This window comes from Lynx canadensis, chromosome E3, assembly GCF_007474595.2.
Source record: "Lynx canadensis isolate LIC74 chromosome E3, mLynCan4.pri.v2, whole genome shotgun sequence".
Lineage (NCBI taxonomy): Eukaryota > Metazoa > Chordata > Mammalia > Carnivora > Felidae > Lynx > Lynx canadensis.
In genome coordinates this window covers 30,665,196-30,685,945 of record NC_044318.1, presented here as the reverse complement: position 1 = coordinate 30,685,945, position 20,750 = coordinate 30,665,196, and the positions used below count along the sequence as shown (strand labels likewise).

Below are 20,750 nucleotides of genomic sequence, written 5' to 3'. Positions count from 1 at the left end.
TGAGTATCACTTTTTCCAATAACAAGTTGGGAGTGTATCACCAAGACCCCAGTGCCTTTCCCCCCCAACCTGCCTTGGCCTCAGGACAGCTCAGTAAGACCTGGAGTTCTCAGCTCGGCTCTACCGGCTACATCATCCCCTCCTCATCAGTTCCTGTCCAGTTCAAATGTCACCTCCTCCGTGAAGCCTTCCGGGGAAGCTCCTCCCCATCTCTCCCAGCATCTCGAGTTTGCATCTCTCCCAATGGTCTGAGATAGCCTCGTGAGCCGAGCATCAACACGATTTCGGCGTCGATAGGTGACCATCGCCGAGGCGGGTGTGGGCGCACCCCAGACGCCCCACAACTGACTGCCTCCGGCGGAGGACAAGGTATACGGCAGCGTTTTCCGCCCGCCCGCCCGCTTGCGGCGCGGCGCGGCGGCCGGAGAAACGCGAGGCCACGTGAACGCGCGCCTGACCCCCGCCGCGCCAGGCCCCGCCCTCCCGCGCCCGCCCCAGCGCCGGCCCCTTTTGTTCCCTCCCGGAGCCGGGCCGCTCGCTCCGCTCCCGCTCAGCTCGGCTCGGCTCGGCTCGGCCGCGGGGCGCGCAGGCGGCGGCCGGGGCTGCTCGATCCGCGCCTCCCGCCTTCCCGCCGCCGCCGCCCGGACGCGGCTGCGGCTGCGGCCGCGGAGCGTGGCCCGGGCCCGGAGCGCGAGCGCGGAGCCCCGGCCCCGGGAGGGGCTGCGGCCGGTGGGCAGCGGCGCGCGGGGAGGGGCCGCAGCATCCTCTCCCCCCGCGGCGTCCGGGCCGGGAGCGGAGGAGGCCGGGCGCCGGGCCTCCCGCAGCGCAGCCCGCAGCCGGAGGGGCGCAGGTAGGAGCGGCCGGAGGGCCCCCGGGGGAGGGGGCTCGCCGGGCAACAAAGAAGCGAGGGATGCGGGAGGCGGCGGCGGCCCGGCCTGAGCTGCAGCGGGGCGGCCGCCCGCAGGCATTGTCGGGGCGTGGGAGAGGCCGGAGGGCCGGGGGCCGGCGGGTGGGCGTGAGCGGGAGCTGCTCCCCGTGCACCCCCAACTTCCCTGTCGCCCGCAGGCGAGGAGAGGACGCTGCTGGCGTTGGTGGGGGGGGGGGTGTTTCCCGGGCTGCGAGTCCCTTCGGTGAAGGCATCTCCGGCACCGTCGGCGCCCGCATCCGCAGACTGGGGTTCGGCACATCTGTTGTGGGGGCTGCCTGTCCCGGCTCTCAAGGGCAGCGCCGGGAGGCCGGACGCGCCGCAGGGCTCTCTCAGCTCCCAGGCGGTGGGGGAATGGGGGGGGGGGCACAGCCCGGTGGGCGCGGCCATACAGCCCCCTTTTCCAGACCCCGGGTCTGGGAGAACACGGAGCCCCCGCCCCGCCGGCTGGGGTCGCCCGGCCGATTCCCTTTGCAAAACTTGGTCGAAGTGCATGGTGGAGGGGATATTGGGGGAGACTGGGGCGGGGCGGCATCCCGCCAGGGGTGCCCCCCCAGGCTGGCGCTGGTAGCTGGTGAGGCAGCAGATTTTCTGCCCTCCCCACAGGGAGGGGCCATCGCCACCGAGATGCTCTGCTGGGCCTCCAGGGCGCGCCCGTTTGGGCCCTTCAGGCGGGGCTTGGGCGGGGCGGGTGCCCACTGGGCACTGCCACGCAGGCCTTGGCCCCACCCTGGGAAGGACGGACAGAGGGGGCACCTTGGGGGGGGGGGAGTCACACACCCAGCAGCGCGTTCCCAACCTTGGATACCCCGCTTCTCCAATATGAGGGGGGAGATGTCCTCACCCCTGTAAGATGCCCAAGGGAGGTTAGTGGGGGTAGCAGTGGCCTAGGGCTGCTGGCAGAGGAGGAGGAGAGTGCAGGGAACACCACGTGGGGCAAGACTCCTCACCAGTTGTAATGTAAACAATGAGCCCTTCATTCATCCAGCTGCTGTCACCTGGCCCAGCACTGCCAGGAGCTGGCAGGTACACAGAACAGGGGCCTCGCTGCCCCCAAAGGGCACAGCCCTGCAAGTCTTGGTGGCTTGCTTGATGAGTGCCTTGGTGGGGTAGCTGGAAATACAGAGGAGGGACGCCTGGAGGATGGGGTGGAGCAGGAAGCTTGATGGGGGCACCGTGCATAAGTTTGCTGCCAGGATGCCACACAAGAGCTTCAGGCAGGAGAAGTAGTGGGGGTAAGTGCTTGGAGTCCTAAAAGGAGGCCTCGTGGCTGATGGGAAGGAGGAACAGTAAAGGATTTAGGTGATTGGGGCATGGGGTTTGAGGGAAGGGATTGTTCTGTCTCTTCTACTTTAAAAAAAAAATTTTTTTTAATGTTTATTTATTTTTAAATGTTTTTATTTATTTTTGAGACAGAGAGAGAGCATGAGCAGGGGAGGGGCAGAGAGAGAGGGAGACACAGAATCCGAAGCAGGCTCCAGGCTCTGAGCTGTCGGCACAGAGCCTGACGGGGGGCTCGAACTCACGGACGGTGAGATCATGACCTGAGCGGAAGTCGGACGCTTAACCGAGGGAGCCACCCAGGCGCCCCTAATGCTTATGTATTTTTGAGAGAGAGAGGAGAGAGAGACAGAGCACAAGCAGGGGAGGGGCAGAGAGAGAGGAAGACACAGAATCGAAAGCAGGCTTCAGGTTCTGAGCGGTCAGCACAGAGCCCGATGTGGGGCACGAACTCACGAGCTGTGAGATCATGACCTGAGCCGAAGTCGGCAGCTCAACCGACGGAGCCACCCGGGTGCCCCTGTCCCTTCTACTTTTGCACATGGAGGGGCGGGGGGGTGGGGGTGGAAGGGGTGGCCAGGCACCTTCCTCCAGGGGCTATAAGCCCAGATTGCGCTGGCACCCGCAGTGTCTGGCCCAGGAGAGACGTTGGGGTATGGGCTCAGGTGGAGGGGGGAGGGTTGGAGTGGAGCTTCAAAGGCAGGGACCTTGCAGAGGGAACCTGGGAAGAGCCTCGGCTCACATGAGCTTTTGCACCAGCAAGCTTCTAGGTGCACCCGGCAGGCTGGGAAGGTGCTCTCTGGAATTCTGCACCCGGAGCTCAAACTCCCAAGGAGGGCGACCCACCCACAGAGGTACCAACCCCCCTGCAGTATCTGCTGCCTGATTTGGCGGTTAAGCGTTTAGATGCTGGCACCTGACAGCCTGGGTTCAGATTCCAGCTCTGTTCCTTCCTAGCTGTGTGACCTCTGATAAGTCACTGCACCTCTCTGCCTCAGTTTCCCTGTCTATAAAGTGAGGGTGCTTATGGTATCCACCTTTTAGGGTTGTTGTGAGAACCGAACGGATGGATGTGTGTGAAGTACGTGCGCTATGACAGGGCGGGTGACCAGTGTTCATCGCTGCTCTACCCACATAGCTGCCGTCCACACACACGTGGCTCGTCCCGTCCCCCAGCTTGTGTCCGTGCTGGGGCAGCCGTGCCTGCCTGTTGGCCGCTCACCGCGGCCTCCTCCCAGAGCTGCCCCCTCCATTCTGGTCCTTGACGTGGGGGACAGTTCCCTCCTGGTGTCCCCTCCCTGGGCCCGCCACCCTGAAGGTTGACCCTGCCCTCCTGATGCCCTCTCCCCGCACCTCTGCTTCCGTGCTCAGAGGAGGGGCCAGCGGCCTTCCTGACCCTGCTGGTTCCCTGCCGGCCTCATCTAAGCGGCGGTGACAAAATACCACGGACCAGGTGGCTTATACCCAGCAGAAATTGATTTCTCACGGTTCTGGAGTCTGGAAGTCCAAGATCAGGGTGCCAGCATGTTCCAGGGGAGGCCCTCTTCCGGGTCGCACACTTCCTGTATTCACACACGGCAGAAAGGGCTGCGGAACGGTCCGAGGTCCCTTTTATGAGGACACTGATCCTGTCCTGGAGGGCCCCTCCCTCCTGACCCTGTCACCTCCCAAGGCCCCTGGCCTCCTGACAAACATCACATTGGGGCTTAGGTTTCAACATATGAATGTGGAGGTTGGGGGGGGTAGTCACAAACGTTCAGACCGTACCACCTGCCTGATGGCTCTTGAGGGGGATGGGGAACCCCAGCTTTCGTGTAGGTTTTTAAGAAAACAACACATACCGAGGGCTTACTCTGTGCCAGGAACCGTCGGCGAGCTCTCTAAATGCGTGTTTCCGTTTGTGGATATCTTCACGATGCTGCCTGCATTTTACAGATGAGGACGTCGGGGCACAGAGAGGTTTCCCTGTTGGCCTTTCGTGCGTCAAGCACCTACCGGGTGCCTGGGGGACACGCTGCCATGTGCGTTTCACTAAAGCCTGGTTTGGGCCGTGCCTTCCTCAGACACCACCCCGGTTGCCCAAGTGCAAAGTCCGAGCACTTTCTGGCTCCTGGCCCCCCCCAGCTGGCTGTGCCTCGGCTTCCAGGCCGGCTCTCCCCACCCACCCAGGCTGTCTCAGCCTTCATGAGCTGGGAGCGGTGGGCGTGGCTTGGTGAGCAGGGAGGGCCCTGACCCACGTCTTCGGGATTATTTTCTTACAGGGGAACAGGAAGCTTCTCCAATTAGGTTAAGTGAAAGGAGAGTTCGGAGGGAAAGGAAACTTCTGCAGCAAACAGTTGCAGGCCGCCCGGCTCCCCCAGGACCTGGGATGCTGGCAGACAGCCCCTCCTCTGGTTTTCCTCTTTTCTGGACTGCGGTTTCATTTTCTCTGCCTCTCATCTTCTCTCCTGGTAGGCTGTGTCTCTCTGGGTTGCTGATGTGACTGCCCTGAATGGGGGCTTTAGCTTGAGGCCACAGGACCTCCTGTGGGCACTCCCCTCAGTCTTGGGGTGCTGGAGAGACCAACCCGGCACCGGCTTGGGCGCCCAGCTGGTGGGCGGCAGGCCACGTGATCTCTGGGGCTGGGGGTGGGGGCGGGGAAACGGTGCCGGGCACCAACTACAGTGTCAGCCGCTGGAGGATGCCCACGTGGTGTGTGCTGGGGGAGGACGGGTGAGCGGGGCATTGCTAGCCTGGAAAACTGGATCTGACGGGAGAGGCGGACCCAGAGCCAGTTAACTGCGGTCTCCACTGCGGTCTCCACCTCTAGGCAGCGGCATTTCTTGGGAGTAGCTGGAGTGGCCCAGCCTGGCCGGCGTGGGGACCGAGGGTGCCCTCCCCACCCCCAGCCCTGGCTCAGGAGCAGATGAGGCTCCTCCCTTCAGGACCTGGAGACCTGGGCCACCCCACTGCCCACCCTGTCCCACCACCCCCTTCCAGGGCTGCCAGGGTCGATGCACAGAAACAGGAATACAAAACTCAGGATCTCAAAGGAAATGCTTGAAAACGACAATGAAGTGTGTCCCTTCTGAATAGAAAGCTGATGGGACGCCTGGGTGGCTCCGTTGGTTAAGCGGCCAACTTCAGCTCAGGTCACGATCTCACGGTCCGTGGGTTCAAGCCCCTCGTCAGGCTCTGTGCTGACAGCTTGGAGCCTGGAGTTTGCTTCGGATTCTGTGTCTCCCTCTCTGTCTCTCTCTGCCCCTCCTCCACTTGTGCTCTGTCTCTCTCTCTCTTTCAAAATAATAAATAAGCATTTAAAAAAAAAATAGAAAGCAGAGCATGTCAGGTGGTTTTTATCAACAAGGTGTAAATTGGGGCCCTTGTCCACCTAATGCTTCTGTCTTCCCTGGGCAGCTCTTGGTACATCCCTGGAATCTGCCTTTGACTCTGCCCAGGAAAACACCTGCTCTGCACACATCCCTTTTCACCCTCGTGGCCTCTTTGCCACGAGGGGGTGGGCTTTCAGGCTCACAAGGAGTCCCTGTTTTTCCAGCCTGGAGTTCTCAGCCTAAAGCCCACCACTCGTGTGGTCCCTAAGTCACTTGTGGTCCCACAAGCGTGTCACCCTAAGTCAAGTGTGAAGCTGGACGCTGCCACGAGGGAGGGAGCAGCATTTGGTGCCCGGGGGTGTTTTGCTGCCTTGTGTCCTCATTCTGCTCAGGCTGTTCCCTTTTCTACTGTGGACTGTTCCTTGCATAAATTCGTTGGTTCTCCGACACAGCTCACACTTCAGTTTCTGTGCCAGGGGTTGTGCCCAGTACCAGGAGCTCAGGGCGGAGGAGGGGAGACATCCGAGAGGGTCTTGTGTGTTCTTTGTGTGACTCCAGAGGGCTGGAGATGATTCGCAAAGGTAAACGCCCCTTAACGAGATGAAAATGACTGGGGTAAAGAGCAAAGCCGGGGAGGCAAAAATCAAATGAAGCTGGAGGGGCTGCCGTACCTTCCGTGGCAGGTAACTTGCCTCTGAGCTTTCTAGTAGCCTGATCTGAGGGCGAGGCAGGTATTTTGAGCGGTTGTATTGTCACCTCGCTCCTGTGAGCGCTGCTGTATATACCACTAAAGCCTAAGGGTCGGGCTGCCAGCCATTGTGGTCCTGGTATGGCCCTTGGTCCAGAAGGTAGAGGGTGAGAGCGGCTGCCTTCTGATCTTCCTTTCTTTAAATTTTTTTTTTTAAAGTTTATTTATTTGTCTTGAAAGAGACAGACAGCGTGAGCAGGGGAGGGACAGAGAGAGAGAAAATCCCAAGCAGGCTCCATACCATCAGCGCACAGCCCAATGTGGGGCTCAAACTCATGAAACCCCGAGATCATGACTTGAGACGAAACCAAGAGTCGGACACTTAACCGACTGAGCCACCTAGGTGCCCCTGTATCTTTAAATTTTTAAAAAATATTTGTTTATTTTTGAGAGAAATTGAGAGAGAGAACAAGCAAGTGTGAGTGGAGGAGGGGCAAAGAAAGACGGAGATCCAGAATCCGAAGCAGGCTCCAGGCTCTGAGCTGTCAGCACAGAGCCCGACTTGGGGCTTGAACTCACGAACCATGAGATTATGACCTGAGCCAAAGTTGGATGCTTAACCGACTGAGCTACCCAGGTAACTCTGCCTTCTGATCTTTCTAAGCCTCCTCCTGGAGGGTCCCTGTGGACCGCTGAGAGCCAGGGTTCGTGCTCACAGCCAGCCTGTTCACTGGGATCTGCCTGGCCCCAGGGGTGCGTGAGAGCTGATGAGCTAGGAGCCACACTGGCTCCTGCCCAAGAATCCCCATCTCCCGAGGAGGCGTGGGGGACATGATACAGGGAGTGTACCCAGTCGGCCCCAGGAGTTGGCTGAAGGACAGAAGAAGGGTGAAGGCGTCTGGCAGAATGAGCGATGGGGGGAGGGGTCTTAGGGAGCAATGAGAAACTCAAGGAAGCTGGAACGAAGGGTGCTGGTTGACAGGGTTCCCAGGAAATGAGGCCAGAGGCAGGCGAGGCCTAGGCTAGTGGGCAGAGAGACCACAGGCCATGGCCTTGGCACCCAGGGCTGGGGGGTGTCCTCCTGGCCTTGTCCTTGAAACCTCTGCCCTGTCCCCCCCAACCTGGGTGCCAGGAGGAGAGTTGGTCTTGATTCTGAGGAAGTCAAGAAAGGAAGTCAAGAAGGGTGGTTAAGAACTCAGGCTGCGTGGCCAGAGGGCCCGAGTTCGAATTCCACGTCTACTATTGGATCAGTTGTGTCACCCTAAGCAAACGATTGACCACTCCAGGCCTCAGTTTCCCACTAGTAAAGTGGATGGAATTCATAACAGGGCTGTTGCAGAGGTTAAATGAGGTAGTATTTATAAAGCACTTGGGCCGGCGTGTGGAACAGAACAGATATTGTGGGTCTGTGTCTCCTTAGGCTGGAACAGCTCAGCAGAAGAGGGGGGGCCCATCCCACCTGGACCCCCACACCAGGTGCACTCACACAGGCTCTGAGTCCAGCACAGTGAAGAATCAAGCTCTGTGACAGAGAGTGGTGTGGACATGGGGTCACCCTTCCAGCCCTGAGTAGGGGGGCGGTGCTCAACATAGTTGGTTAGTGTTGTTATGGACAGTAATAGTAGCTGTGTGAGTTTGGGAGAGCCTCGCGGGGCAGCTGTGCCACCTGGAGCAGATACCTGCTCTGAGAACAGGTCTTGGTCTCTGCTTGATCTCCTCCAGTGATGGGGGGCTCACTGCCTGCCTCTTTGTTCATTGGACCCAAATGTGGTTAGCATCCACTCTGTGCCCAATGCTAATTGTTGGGAACCTTCTGCCCTTCCCAGAGCTCGCTCCAAGCCGGCCAGTGAGTGCGGCTGTGGTGTGTGAACAAGCTGCCATGGATGTGGAGAGGAAGAGGGTGGTGGCCGAGGGAGGGCGTTTCCACGCGTTTGTGTTTCCTTCATTCATTCGCCTGCTCGTTAGGCGTTTTGAGCTGCTGCATGTGCTGGGCGCTGTCCTAGGTACCGAGAGCTCAGCAATGGATACGATCTGCAAAGAATCTGCCCTCTTGAAGCTGCCGTCAGCGAGATATGAGGGAGTTTGCCAGCGGATGAGAGGACCTGCGTTAGGCAGAAGGAACAGTGTTTGCAAAGGCCTGGGGATGTGGTAGGATGCGTATGGGTGTGGGTGGGCATCTGTGGCATTCAGGCAGCTTTTGGTGGCTGGGGGTGGTGGCTGCCTTTCTGGAAGCACTAAAACACCATGAGGGCTTCTTAGTGACTGACCTCACCCCTGGGGCCACCAGGTTCTGCCCCTCCTCCGCCCATCCCGTCCCATCACCCACCCACAGCCTTGGGTTGCCCTTTGTCCTTCAGAGGTTTAGATGGTGCCCCTGGCCCCCTGGCTGGTTCATGCGTTCTCCAGGCTGCCTCGTGGGCCCTGGATTGCATTCTGTCCCCACAGGCCCAGACCTCAGGGGGGCTCAGCCTCCTCCCTGCAGGGCAAGGCTGGAGAGAGGATGCTGGGGTGCTGACTTGGCATGCCTTGTTCAGGGAGGAAGGTTGGTGTTCGGGAAGGTTGTGTAGTGAGCACAGCACCACTGTGGGTCAGGCCCCGGGTGCTTGACGTCCATGGGGCTTGGGCCTGCCCGCAGGGAGCTCACAGAACCGCGGGGAGCCAGATGCCCCGTGGGTCCCCATGGTTAGGCACCACCGCCCGGGGCTGTCTGATAGGCGGGAAGGACCCAGAGGGGCTGGGACCACCCCTGCTTCCTCCACTTCCGCTGCCACCCACCTCCAGCCCAGGTAATTAAAAAGAATTTTAGGGGCACCTGGGTGGCTCAGTCGGTTAAGCGGCCGACTTCGGCTCAGGTCATGATCTCGCGGTCCGTGAGTTCAAGCCCCGCGTCGGGCTCTGGGCTGACTGCTCAGAGCCTGGAGCCTGCTTCCGATTCTGTGTCTCCCTCTCTCTCTGACCCTCCCCCGTTCATGTTCTGTGTCTCTCTGTCTCAAAATAAATAAACGTTAAAAAAAATTAAGAAAAAAAAAGAATTTTAAAGCCTTTTTATTGAAATACAGTATCCACGCAGAAAAGTGTGCATGACATAAGCATACTTGTTGAAGTTTCCAAACTGAAATCCTTGTATAATGAGAGCCTGCTGGCTCCCCAGAACCTCTCCTGTTGTCCTTCCGGTTAGTACCCCTGACCCAAGGGGGACCCCTTCCCTGATTTTTTTTTTATGTTTATTTATTTTTGAGAGACAGTGCTAGTGGGGGAGGGGCAGAGAGAGAGGGAGAGAGAGAATCCCAAGCAGGCCCCACACTGTCAGCAACAGAGCCCAATGTGGGGCTCGAACCCACGATCGAGTGAGATGATGACCTGAATGGAAATCAAGAACCATATACTTAACTGACTGAGCCACCCAGGAGCCCCCCCTGGTTTTTGATATCATCAGTAATGATTGTCCACTGACTTCATTTTTATTTATTTGTTTGTTTATATTTATGTACGTATTTAAAGTTTCTTTATTTTGGGGTGCCAGGTGGCTCAGTCAGTTAAGCATCTGACTTTGGCTCAGGTGATGATCTCACAGTTGGTGGGTTCGAGCCCCGCATCAGGCTCTGTGCCGACAGCCCGGAGCCTGGAGCCTGCTTCGAATTCTGTGTCTCCCTCTCTCTGCCCCTCCCCCACTCACACTCTGCCTCTCCCTCTCTCAAAAATAAATAAACATTAAAAAAATTAAAAAAAAATAACACACAAGTGTATAATCACAGAGCTCAGACACGTGGTTGCATAGAGTTGTAGTTCATTCACTTGCATTGCTGTATTTTCTTCCATTGCAGGAAGAGAGCCCGCCTTAGTTACTCCTTCTCACGGGGTTGGATATTTGGGTTACTTTCAGTTTAGGAGCATTAGGAACAGTCTGTCTTTGGGGCACTTATGTCCGCATTCCTTTTGGGGGCGTGCCTAGGAGTGGAGTCTCTGGGTCGCGATCAGGGTTAGTAGGTGAGATCAAACTGGTTTCCAAATCGCTTACCAGTTGACTCTCATCTCGGCAGTGGGCGAGCGGTCTGGACATTCTGCAGCCTCACCCACCCCTCGTGTGTCTGCTTCACTTTCTGCGTTCTGGTGAATATGGCGTTAGCCAGACGAGCAACAAAGGAGAACGTCTTTCCATGTTTGCTGGTCTTTTAAATACCCTCTTTTCATGTAGTGCTCTTTGAGGTGTCTTGCTGATTTTTCCAACTTGATTTGTTGGACTTCTCTCTGTATTCTGAATATGAATCATTCTTGGAATGTAGGGCTTGCAAATGTCTTCCCTTTCTGTGGCTCGTTCCTCACACAGTCCTGTCTCTCTGTCTCTCAGTGGTATCATTTGATGTACAGAAACTCTTAATCTTTTTTTTTTTTTAATTAAAAAAACATATGTATTTAGGGGTGCCCAGGTGGCTCAGTCAGTTAAGCCTCCGACTTGGGCTCAGGTCATGATCTCGCGGTTTGTGAGTTCGAGCCCCGTGTCGGGCTCTGGGCTGACAGCTCAGAGCCTAGAGTCTGCTTCGGATTCTGTGTCTCCATCTTTCGCTGCCCCTCCCCTGCTCATGCTCTCTCAAAAATAAACAAAAAACATTAAAAAAATTTGTTTTATTTTGAGACAGAGAGAGCAAGCAGGGGAGGGGCAGAGAGAGAGGGAGAGAGAGAATCCCAAGCAGGCTCTGTGCTGTCAGTGCAGAGCCCGACATGGGGCTTGATCCCACAGACCATGAACTCATGACCTGAGCCGAAATCAAGAGTCAGACACTTTACTGAGCCACCAGGTGCCCCCAAAAGCTCTTAATCTGGTCCAATTTATCCGTCCTTTCCCTGTCTTCTGGTATTTTCTGTGTCCTGTTAAGAAATCTTTGCATATCTCAGTCTTTATTTATGTGTCTTAAATACTGTATTGTTTTGCCTTTCACGGTTAGACCTGCTGTCCCTCTGGGATTGTTTTCGTGTATGACGTGAAATAAACATACTAGTCTCCCTTTGCTGCCCTGACAAATGACCACAAACACAGTGGCCCTCAAACAGCACAGATGTATTATTTTACATTTATGGAGGCCAGAAGTCTGAAATGGATCTCTCCCGGCTAAAATCAGGATGTCAGCAGGGCCGTGTTCCTTCTAGAGGCTCGGGGACGAATCTGTTTCTTGCCCTTCTCCAGCTCCTAGAGGCTGCCCGCATTCTTTGCCTGGTGGCCCCTTCCTCCATCTTCAAAGCTACCAATGTCACCCTGAGTTGTTGGCACGCTGCCATCCCTGTGATTCTGTCCCTCTGCCTCCCTCTTGCACTTGTAGGGACGCTTGTGATCACATTGGGCCCGCCTGGATAATCCAGAATAATCTTCCCATCTGGAGGTCGGCTGACTAGCATCCTTAAATTCCATCTACAACCTCAGTTTCCCTTTGCCATGTGAAAGCTAACATCGTTAACACATTCCAGGGATGGGGACATGAAAATCGTTGGCGGGGGGCCATTGTTCTATCAACCACGGGTGGGTCATGATTTGTTTTTCCCCATGTGGTTATGGGGACCCAGAACCACTTGTTGTAAAGATCATCCTTGGCTCAGGGGTATTTTTTAAGTTGCTTGTGCAGATTCTAACCCTAGGGAGGAGGCCCGGCTGGCTGGGTTAGGGAGGAGACCCCGGGTGTTGGGGTATTTCCTGGCCTACGTGTGTTGGATGTAGTTGCAGCGAAAAGAGACTAGGTCAGGACACTGTCCTGGGAGACAGGACGCAGGAGCGCTTTCTTGCCTGTTCTGCCTAGATCGCTAGGTGACCTCAGCAGGCCCCTTCCCTCCCTCAGCCTCTGACTGCTTCTGGTCTCAGGGACCCCTCTGCCCAACACACGTTTTCGGTCACTTGGACGCTCGAATCTCATCGTCCTGTTCACTTGCTCTGTGACCATCAGCCTGGGCCTCAGTTTCCCATTCTGTGAAATGGGAATAAAGGTGGGTCAGAGGGCAACTTGAGTCATGTTGTTCCCAAGCCCTTCTCCTTGGGCCTGGCCGGGACCTCATCCAGCGGAGCCAGGCTGGGTCAGTGGCAGGAGGGCCCCAGCTGTCCAGTCGCTGGGGCCATGAGTGGCCCACAGTCAGGAGCGGGTTCTCGGGGCCATGGTTGCCCCCTGGTTCTGAACGTGCCAACTGTGTGTGTGTGTGTGTGTGTGTGTGTGTGTGTGTGTGTAAGTGTGTGTATAAGGCCAGGAAGTATATTGACATTGGTGTCCCTTCCCCTCCCCAGACCCGACACAGCCCTGGTCCCCTCTGCTCTGCCGAGGACAGCATCTGAACCACCTCCAAGCTTGAGGGACGATGGCCGCGCTCCAGTGTGTGCAGCTCAGGTGAGACTGACAGGCCGGTCACTCCCAGGGCTCCGTGGTCACCCCGGGCCACGGGCGGGACAGGGAAGATGCCAGCTTACAAACTGGGATCTACAGCCCTGAGCTCAGAGGCCGAGAGGTGCGAGGATGGTGAGCACGGGAGCCCCGTCTTCTGGACGGACTTGGCCCTGCTCGTCTCGCAGCCTCAGGCGCCGGAGAAGCTGGGGTCATCTGGGGCCCCGGGGCTGTCCCCTGCTCCGCCCCGCGGGTGCCCCGGCCTCCGTGTCCATGCCGTCTTCCCAGCTTCGGCCTGCACCTCCCGAAGCCCCGTTGGCTGGTGGAGCCTGGGTTCCGGCTCCAGCTCTGCTGTGAGGCTCGGGCGGGTCCCTTCCCCGGGCCGGTTCTGGATGGCTGCCAGGCTCCTCGTACTCCCAGGGTGACCCCGCACCCCAAGCAAGGCCCATCACCACCCTCTCCTGCATTGGTCAGCGGCCATATGCGTGCCGGGCTTGCACCGCCTGGACTGGCTCCAGCGTCCTCTGGGGCCTCGCTGACCGGGTGGGAGCGGAGGGTGGGTGTGGAGGCACAGGCACGGGCCGACGGGTGCCACGTCCCCGGCCATCCCGGGCCCACCTGAGGGGCGGCTGGCACGGGGCTCCGGACTTTGGCTTTCACCTCTAGCTGGCAGGACTCACAGGGAGGGGGCCTGTCTCAGCCCCACCCTGCTCTGGGCTCCCTCCCACGAGGGGATTCTAGCCTCACCGCCTGTCAAATGCAGGCAGAGTGAGCCCCCCTTCCAAGCAGGATGGGACAGGCAGCGAGTGCCAGCTGGGAGTAGGCCTGTGCGGACGGTGGTCACGCCCATCTGCTAGGTTCAGGGGTTGGGGAGGCACTGGGTTTCCAGTGCAGGCGTGAGTGCTGGGGTCCCTGCTGGGGCGGGGTTTGGTGAGCCTTGGCCTGGTAGTTGGCCCCCCTGGGGGTCACTGTCTGGTTCCTCAGGGCAGGTATATACGGCGAGGGGAGGGACTCTTCTGTCTTGAAAAAAAATTTTTTTAATTAAAAAAAAATGGCTATGAAATATTTTAGGCACTCAAAAAACAAAAAAAAGAAAAACGGGGCACCTGGGTGGCTCAGTCGGCTGGGCATCCGACTTCGGCTCAGGTCACGATCTCACGGTCCGTGGGTTCGAGCCCCGCGTCGGGCTCTGTGCTGACAGCTTGGAGCCCGGAGCCTGCTTTGGATTCTGTGTCTCCCTCTCTCCCTGCCCCTCCCCACTCATGCTCTGTCTCTCCCTCTCTTTCAAAAATAAACATAAAAGAGAAGAGGACCTGACAGAATATGATGAACGCCCATGTACAGTCTGCAGGACTCAAGCTACAAATCTTAGAAATAGAAATAAAGTCGCAGTCGGTTAAGCGTCCGACTTCAGCCAGGTCACGATCTCGCGGTCCCTGAGTTCGAGCCCTGCGTCAGGCTCTGGGCTGATGGCACGGAGCCTGGAGCCTGTTTCCGATTCTGTGTCTCCCTCTCTCTCTGCCCCTCCCCCGTTCATGCTCTGTCTCTCTCTGTCCCAAAAATAAATAAAAAACGTTGAAAAAAAAAAAAAAAAAGAAATAGAAATAAAGCCCCCAGTTACCCCCGCCCCAGCCCCGTCTCCACCCCACACGCTGGGTGTTGCATGGAGCCCCGTGATGTACGCCCGGCAGGTGCCTCCCGGGCCACGCCTCGCCGCCCCTGTTTGGGCTCCACGCCCACCGGCCCCTGCTCTTCGCCCCTGCTCTCCGCCCCTGCTCTCCGCCCCTGCTCTCCGCCCCTGCTCTCCGCTCGCCAACTCTTGGTATCACCTGGCTTTTTGGCTTTTTGCCCATCTGATTGGGCGGGAAATGGGATCTCCTCGTGGCTCGGATTTGCATTTCCCTGCTGACTGGGAGGCCCGGCGGCTGTCCGGTCGCGTCCTCTCCTCGAAGGCTTCCTCGTCTTACCTGTCGGCTGTTCTTACCTGTCTGTCTGGGGTGCCCTCACGTCATCCTCCGTCACGTCACGTACTGGTGGGTGCTCCCAGCTTGTGATGTTCCCTGGCCTTGGCCGTCCCCGGCGACTCTCCCAAGGGCCCCATCACTCTGCCCCTTGCTGCCCCTCCCCGGGGTCCCTCGGGGACCTCACGCCAGCCCCCGCCTCCTCCCAGGTCCCACCCAGTGGGACCCTCGATGCTCCCTCTGCACCCACACTGTTTGCCACCAAATGCTGCTCGGCACCTCTCCCCTCTCTGTCCCCTCCAGCCCCCGCCTCTGCGCGGTTCAGGCTGCATTGTCGTGTTCCTTATGTATCCCAGCAGCCCCCGGGACAGTGGCCTCCCCTCCCTCGCTCCCCCCAGTGTCCTCATCCCCTCCCGAGCGGTCTTGCCAGTGTGCACATCTGATGTGTCGCACCCCTTGTTTGACATCCTCCGTGGACCTTCATCCATTGAGGCTGATGCCTGTGTGTGGCTGGGAGACCCCACTGTCCCTCCCAGTCTCTGGATTAACGCCCCCGCCACACGCACACGCACACACTTTGGCCAGTAAATGTCCAGCTGTTTGGCTGACCTGCAGAGCACGGCCTGCTCCTTGAGGTTCCCCTGCCTGGCCCCTGGTGTGCTGGGCTCCCTATTACAGAGCTTTCCCTTTCCGCCCCCAGGGTGTTGCTGCTGCGGCCTAAGCCTTAGGGCTTGCGGTGAGTGGTCAGGGGCCACATGAAGTTCATCTGTGGGTGCCACATTGCCCGGCACTCGGATCACAGGGTCAGGAGAGGAGGGGGGAGTGTGGGCACCCTGGCTGCTGACAGCTGAGGCAGGAGGAGGGGGAGGAGGGGGAATCACCCAGGAGAGCCACCCCTGTCATTGGGGGTGGCAGGCCTGGACCTGAAGGCTGGGCTTCGGCCAGCAGCCTGGTCTTGCCAGAGTGCCTCCCTCCAGCCAGAGGCCCCGGGTGTGAGTGGCGGCCGGGTCTCCGGAGCCGGATTCCTGGTGCCGGCCTCTTGCACGCCCGCCCCGGGCATGGGCTTTCCACTGCCCTATTTGGCACCTTCCCCCGTTCCGTCGGGGCCGCACCCTGGGCCTCCGATTGGCGGAAAGTTCTTGGGCCTCGTCCCCACTCAGACTGTGGCCCGCCCACCCCCTTGCAGCTGAAATGGAAACCCTGAAATGCAGCCCGGGTTTGTCTTCGGTAAATGGCGACTGAGGGCGGCACAAAGGGGGCCTGTTGGTCTGAATGCCGCCCGCCCTCCTCTCCCCCTCCCGCGCCCGCCTTGTCTGGGCCCTGAGTCCCTGGGGGAGGCGACGTGTGCACCCCGGGCCTCCCGAGATCTCAATAGAGAGCGGTTGTAGTGGCAGCTGCCCTTTCCTGGCGGCTCCCGTGTGCCAGGCACCGGGCGACACCTGTAGGGCGTGTTTGGACTCGCTCATCTGTGCCCCCCACGGGGCAGCGGTACCTTCACCCCGTCTTACGGGTGATGCAAGAGCCTCACGCCGGGCCAAGGACCCACAGCCACGCGTGGTGGGCTGGGGTTTGGGGTTTGGACCCACATCGCCTTAAGCCTGTTCCCTCCTGTCTCCCAGGCCTGCCCCGCCCCCCACAGTGTGGCCAGAAGCCAATTTATCGCCAGGTCCCAGCTTTTCCCAAGAAAGCCCTTCCTTCCTCTATCCCGTGAGGAGGGCTGAGTCACAAAGGGGTGATTGGCCCCAGGCTCCTCCCCTTCTTCCTGTTCACCATGTGTTCTCTCCTCCCCTCTCCCCTTCGTCCCCCCCCCCCCCCCCCGCTCTGGAGACCCTGGGGGGTGGGGGTGGCTGCTGCCTGTCCTCCCTGGCTGTCCCCGCGTCACCACCCAGCACTGGTGGCGGGACCAAGCGAATGCAGCCGGCTCCTCTGGTTTCCTTTGTCGGCGAGGCAGTGAGGCCACGGGTATCACAAATGCTAGCTCGGGCCCAGGGAGGCAGAGGCGGGCCAGCCCCGGGTCTGGTTCCAGCACAGCCGCTGAGCAGCAGGTGACTTTGGGTGAGTCCCTGAACTCTTCTGAGCTTCCGGCGCTCCTCCCGTGAGACGGCTCCTGGCTCATCAGGGCTTGGGAGGACTAACGAGGCCACATTCCTGCGAGGCCTGGCAGGTATATTTCTGCATCCTGGAGGCTGCTGGGATCGTCAGGGTCCGGGAGGGAGGAGGGCAACTGTGGGAGCCTCTGGAAGCCTCCCCTGGGAGGAGCGTGCTGGGGATTTGCGGCCTCGGGGGCCTTTGTCCTCTGGGCAATGGCCGGTGTGCATTCACACGAGGTTTCTGGATCATGGGCTCTGTGCCAGGCCTGGTGCTGGGACTGGGTCCTCAGAGAAGTTGTGGCCCTGCCTGGGGTTGCCCATGGGCTCCCAGGAGGCAAGATGAAGATAAACGAGAACAGTATGATCTCTCCTTGGCTCAGTGTGCAGTCCTGAGGTCTCTGTGAGCCAAAGGTTCTGGGAGACTTCCTGGAGGAGGCGGCATTGGGCTAGGTACAGGGGAAGGGAGGCAGATGGGAGAAAAGTCAGAGCGGGGTCTGGGAGGTAGGAAAGTGTCAGGTGGGTGGTGAGGGAATGCAGGGTCATCAGTGGCAGGTGCTGGGGACACTGTCTTAATGCCTGGGCCTTGCCTCAAAGGGCGTGCTGGCCAGCGGGCAAGTCAGATGGGCCACGTAAAAAGCCACAGCATCAGACTGTCAGCTGGGCTGCTCACCACAAGCCACTCAGTCCTACGTGCTGAGGAGGTGAGGGGGGCCTCCTAGGTCTGTCATCCCCGTGGGCCAGTGTCATTCATTCTTTCAGCAGTGATCTATTGAACACCTGTATTCACCAGGCACCCTTGTCAGGACTAAGGGTACCATAGTAAACAAAACAGACCCTGGTCCCTTTCCTTGATCAGTGGCAAAAAACAAAGGAGGCTGGAGATGGGGAGGAATTGGTAGGGGTTGTAATTTCAGAAGGGGACATTGGAGCAGATGCTCGAAGGACTTGAGCAACGAACATGGATATTTGAGGCAGAGGGAATCGCGTGTGCAAAGGTCCTGAGGCTGCAGTGTGCTTAGTGTGATCCAGGAGGGGCCAGAGGCCAGTGTGAAGTGAGCAAGGGAGGACCGTAGTGCTGGAGGGAAGAGATGAGGAGGGCTTTAAAGACCCGCACACTAACGTCTATGGGGAGCCTTCAAGGATTTTATTTTTTTATATGATTTTTAAAAGTTAAGATTTAACTTCCCATAAAAACCATTTTAAATGTACAGTTTGATGACAGATTTGCTACTTAGTACAAATATAAGTTGTACGGCCATTATAATCCATTTTTAGAACCCTTCTACCTTCTGGAAAGTTCCCTCATGCCTGTGTGCAGTCCATCCCTGTTCCCACCGCCAGGCAGCCACAGATCTGCTTCTGTGTTTATGGTTTTTTTTTTTTTTTTTAATTTTTTTTTTCAACGTTTATTTATTTTTGGGACAGAGAGAGACAGAGCATGAACGGGGGAGGGGCAGAGAGAGAGGGAGACACAGAATCGGAAACAGGCTCCAGGCTCCGAGCCATCAGCCCAGAGCCTGACGCGGGGCTCGAACTCACGGACCGCGAGATGGTGACCTGGCTGAAGTCGGACGCTTAACCGACTGCGCCACCCAGGCGCCCCTGTGTTTATGGTTTTGAAATTCCCTATAAATAAGAATCAACACGTACTGTTTTGTGTCTGATTTCTTCCAGTTAGTGTAACATCGATGAGGGTGGTCAATATTGTTTCATATGTCATGGTCCTTATTATTGGTGAGTAGGGTTCTCTCGTATAGATTTGCTGTTTTTCACTCACCAGTTGATGGATGTTTGGGTGTTTCCCTTTCTTGGCTATTATGAATAAAGTTGCTATGAACATTGTTCCTTTTACAAATTTTTGTATGAATATGTGTTTGTATTATCTTGGGCAGTTGGGTCATGTGGTAGGTATACAGTTAACTTTCTTTTTTTAAGTTTATTTAATTTTTAAGTAATCTCTGTACCCAGCGTGGGGCTTGAACTCACAATCCCCGGATCAAGAGTCTCATGCTTTACCGACTGAGCCAGACGGGCACTCTGGGTGTTGAAATCTTGTGTTCATTTTCCATGAGGTGGTTTGCCTTCTGATGAGTGAGTGGTGAGAGTTCTTTATGTGTTCTGAATATAAGATTTTTGTTTTTGTTTTTTAAATATGAGTTGGGGGCGTCTGGGTGTCAGTCAGTTGAGCATCTAACTTCGGCTCAGGTCGTGATCTCAAGGTTTGTGAGTTTGATCCCCGCATCGGGCTTTCTGCTGTCAGCACAGACCCTGCTTCAGATCCTTTGTCCCCCTCTCTCTCTGCCCCTCCCCTGTTCGTTTTCCTTCTCTCTCTCTCTCTCAAAATGGATAAATAAACATTAAAAAAAAAAAAAAGGAAACAAATATAAGTTTCTTATTAGATGTATAATTTGTAACATTTCTCTCCGGGAGAGTTTTAGGCAGAGAAGGGGCCCAGAAGGCATGTAGAGGGGGCTCCTTCCATCTCCTCCTAATCCCAGCAGGAGGGTCCTCAGTCACACACGTGGGGCCCTGCATCAGGATTTCCTGGGTCAGAGGCCCCCCTGCTACACTGCTGGAACAGGCCAGTTCGGCACCCGCAGGGTGGGATATTTGCCGTCCCCAGAGAGCATGCTCATTCGCCCCTGCTGGCTCAGCGAGTCGCTAGGGCTCGGGCTCGGGGGTGTCGACACAGCCTAACCCAGACACAGCCTAACCCAGCCGGAGAGGGATGTCTGCAGTTCCCCGGGGAGCGCGCTTCCTAGAGGGCCGGGTTCTGGGGAGCCAGGGAGTAGCCTCATACTCTAGCTGGTTGAGTGACTCCTGGGCCCCAGAATTCTGGGGGTGTCAGAGTCGTCCATCGGGGGATTGGCATGTTTGGTTTGGCCGGCTACGGGACCAGACTAAGGCCGGCAGCCGTGTCTCCTGTTGGCTCACCTGGGCGCATAGGTGGCTGTCCCCACTGTGTGCCTTGGGGGGGAGCGTGCTTGTCTCTGCTGTTAGGGCTGTCCAGCCCTGCGTGAGGAGCGACTCCTTCCCACGACTGTCGCTTGTTCAGCCTGCTGACCTGAGAGCCGTTCTGAGGGCACCGTGCAGACTCCCGCCCTGAGCACTGTGGGTTGGCTTCTGTATTCGTCAGAACTTTTTTTTGGTTGCAAGCGACCGTGTCCCTCAAGTAGGTTTAGGCGAAAAGAGCAAAGGATGCCCACGCGTGAGGATTTGTCGACTGGTAGAAGTGCAGAGCTCAAGTGACCAGCTTCAGGCTCAGCTGGATCCAGGCCCTCCAAATCCAGCAACTCGGCTCCGCTCTCTCCCTGTTGGCATCATTCCCTGGCAGGCTTCTCTGTGCAGTAGCTGGGATGGCCCTGTAGTCCCTGGCGTCCAACCCACACCCAGGCAGCCCCCAAGAAAGGAAAGAACCTTCCTAAAGGTAAAGGCAGCCAGAGTCCAGACCCTGATGCTCTTTAGGTCGTATGATCTTTCCTTAACTAACCACAGGGGCTCTGGCCAGGCCTGGGTCATGTGTCCACTCCCCGCATGTGCGGCAGGGTCAGCCTCTAGAAGTCTTACGGATCGGGGCACCGGGGTGGCTCTGTCGGTTAAGCGTCCGGCTTCGGCTCAGGTCACGATCTCACGGTTGGTGAGTTCGAGCTCCATGTCGGGCTCTGTGCTGAGAGCTCAGAGCCTGGAGCCTGCTTCGGATTGTGTCTCCCTCCGTCTCTCTCTGCCTATCTCCAGCCCACGTTCTGTCTCTTTCTCTCAAAAATAAACCTTAAAAAAAAATTAAAAAGTTTATAGAAGTGTTACAGATCAAGAGCGGAGGAAAGGTTCTCTGAAAGGGAGGAACATTCTGGGTCCACGGACAGGTAAGGAGGTGGCTAGACGAGCATCTCCTACTGCCCCAGAGTTCAGCAACCAGAGGACGCCGATTTCCTTCTTCCCAAGGGCCCCGGGGGGGATGCTTTTGCCCAGAATCCTCTACCCATCTGGCGGTGCTCTGTATCCTGTCTCCTGAGTAGACAGTGTGCTCCCCAGACAGAGCCCCGCAGCTCTGGGACAGGACAGGGCCTGGCCCCTGGTGAGCCCTCCATGAACATCGGGTACAAGAGAGGGTGTGTGCGCGGGAAAGCGGAGGGGGCGG

General features: G+C 57.6%; 1 protein-coding gene across 6 annotated transcripts in view; it reads left to right on the top strand.

The window, feature by feature from the left end:
* Positions 1 to 743: 743 nt before the first annotated feature.
* CLIP2 (CAP-Gly domain containing linker protein 2) overlaps positions 744 to 20,750 on the top strand; it is a 75,381-nt gene continuing 55,374 nt past the window's right edge. For 2 of the 6 annotated variants that reach the window (XR_003965503.1, XM_030300112.1), the window contains exon 1: positions 16,344 to 16,577. The gene's annotated coding sequence lies outside the window, so the exon portion shown is untranslated. Of the gene's footprint in view, positions 851 to 12,467; positions 12,568 to 16,343; positions 16,578 to 16,599; positions 16,687 to 20,750 lie in introns of those variants that run through there. The other 4 variants (XM_030300113.1, XM_030300115.1, XM_030300116.1 and 1 more) reach the window with 4 other exon arrangements.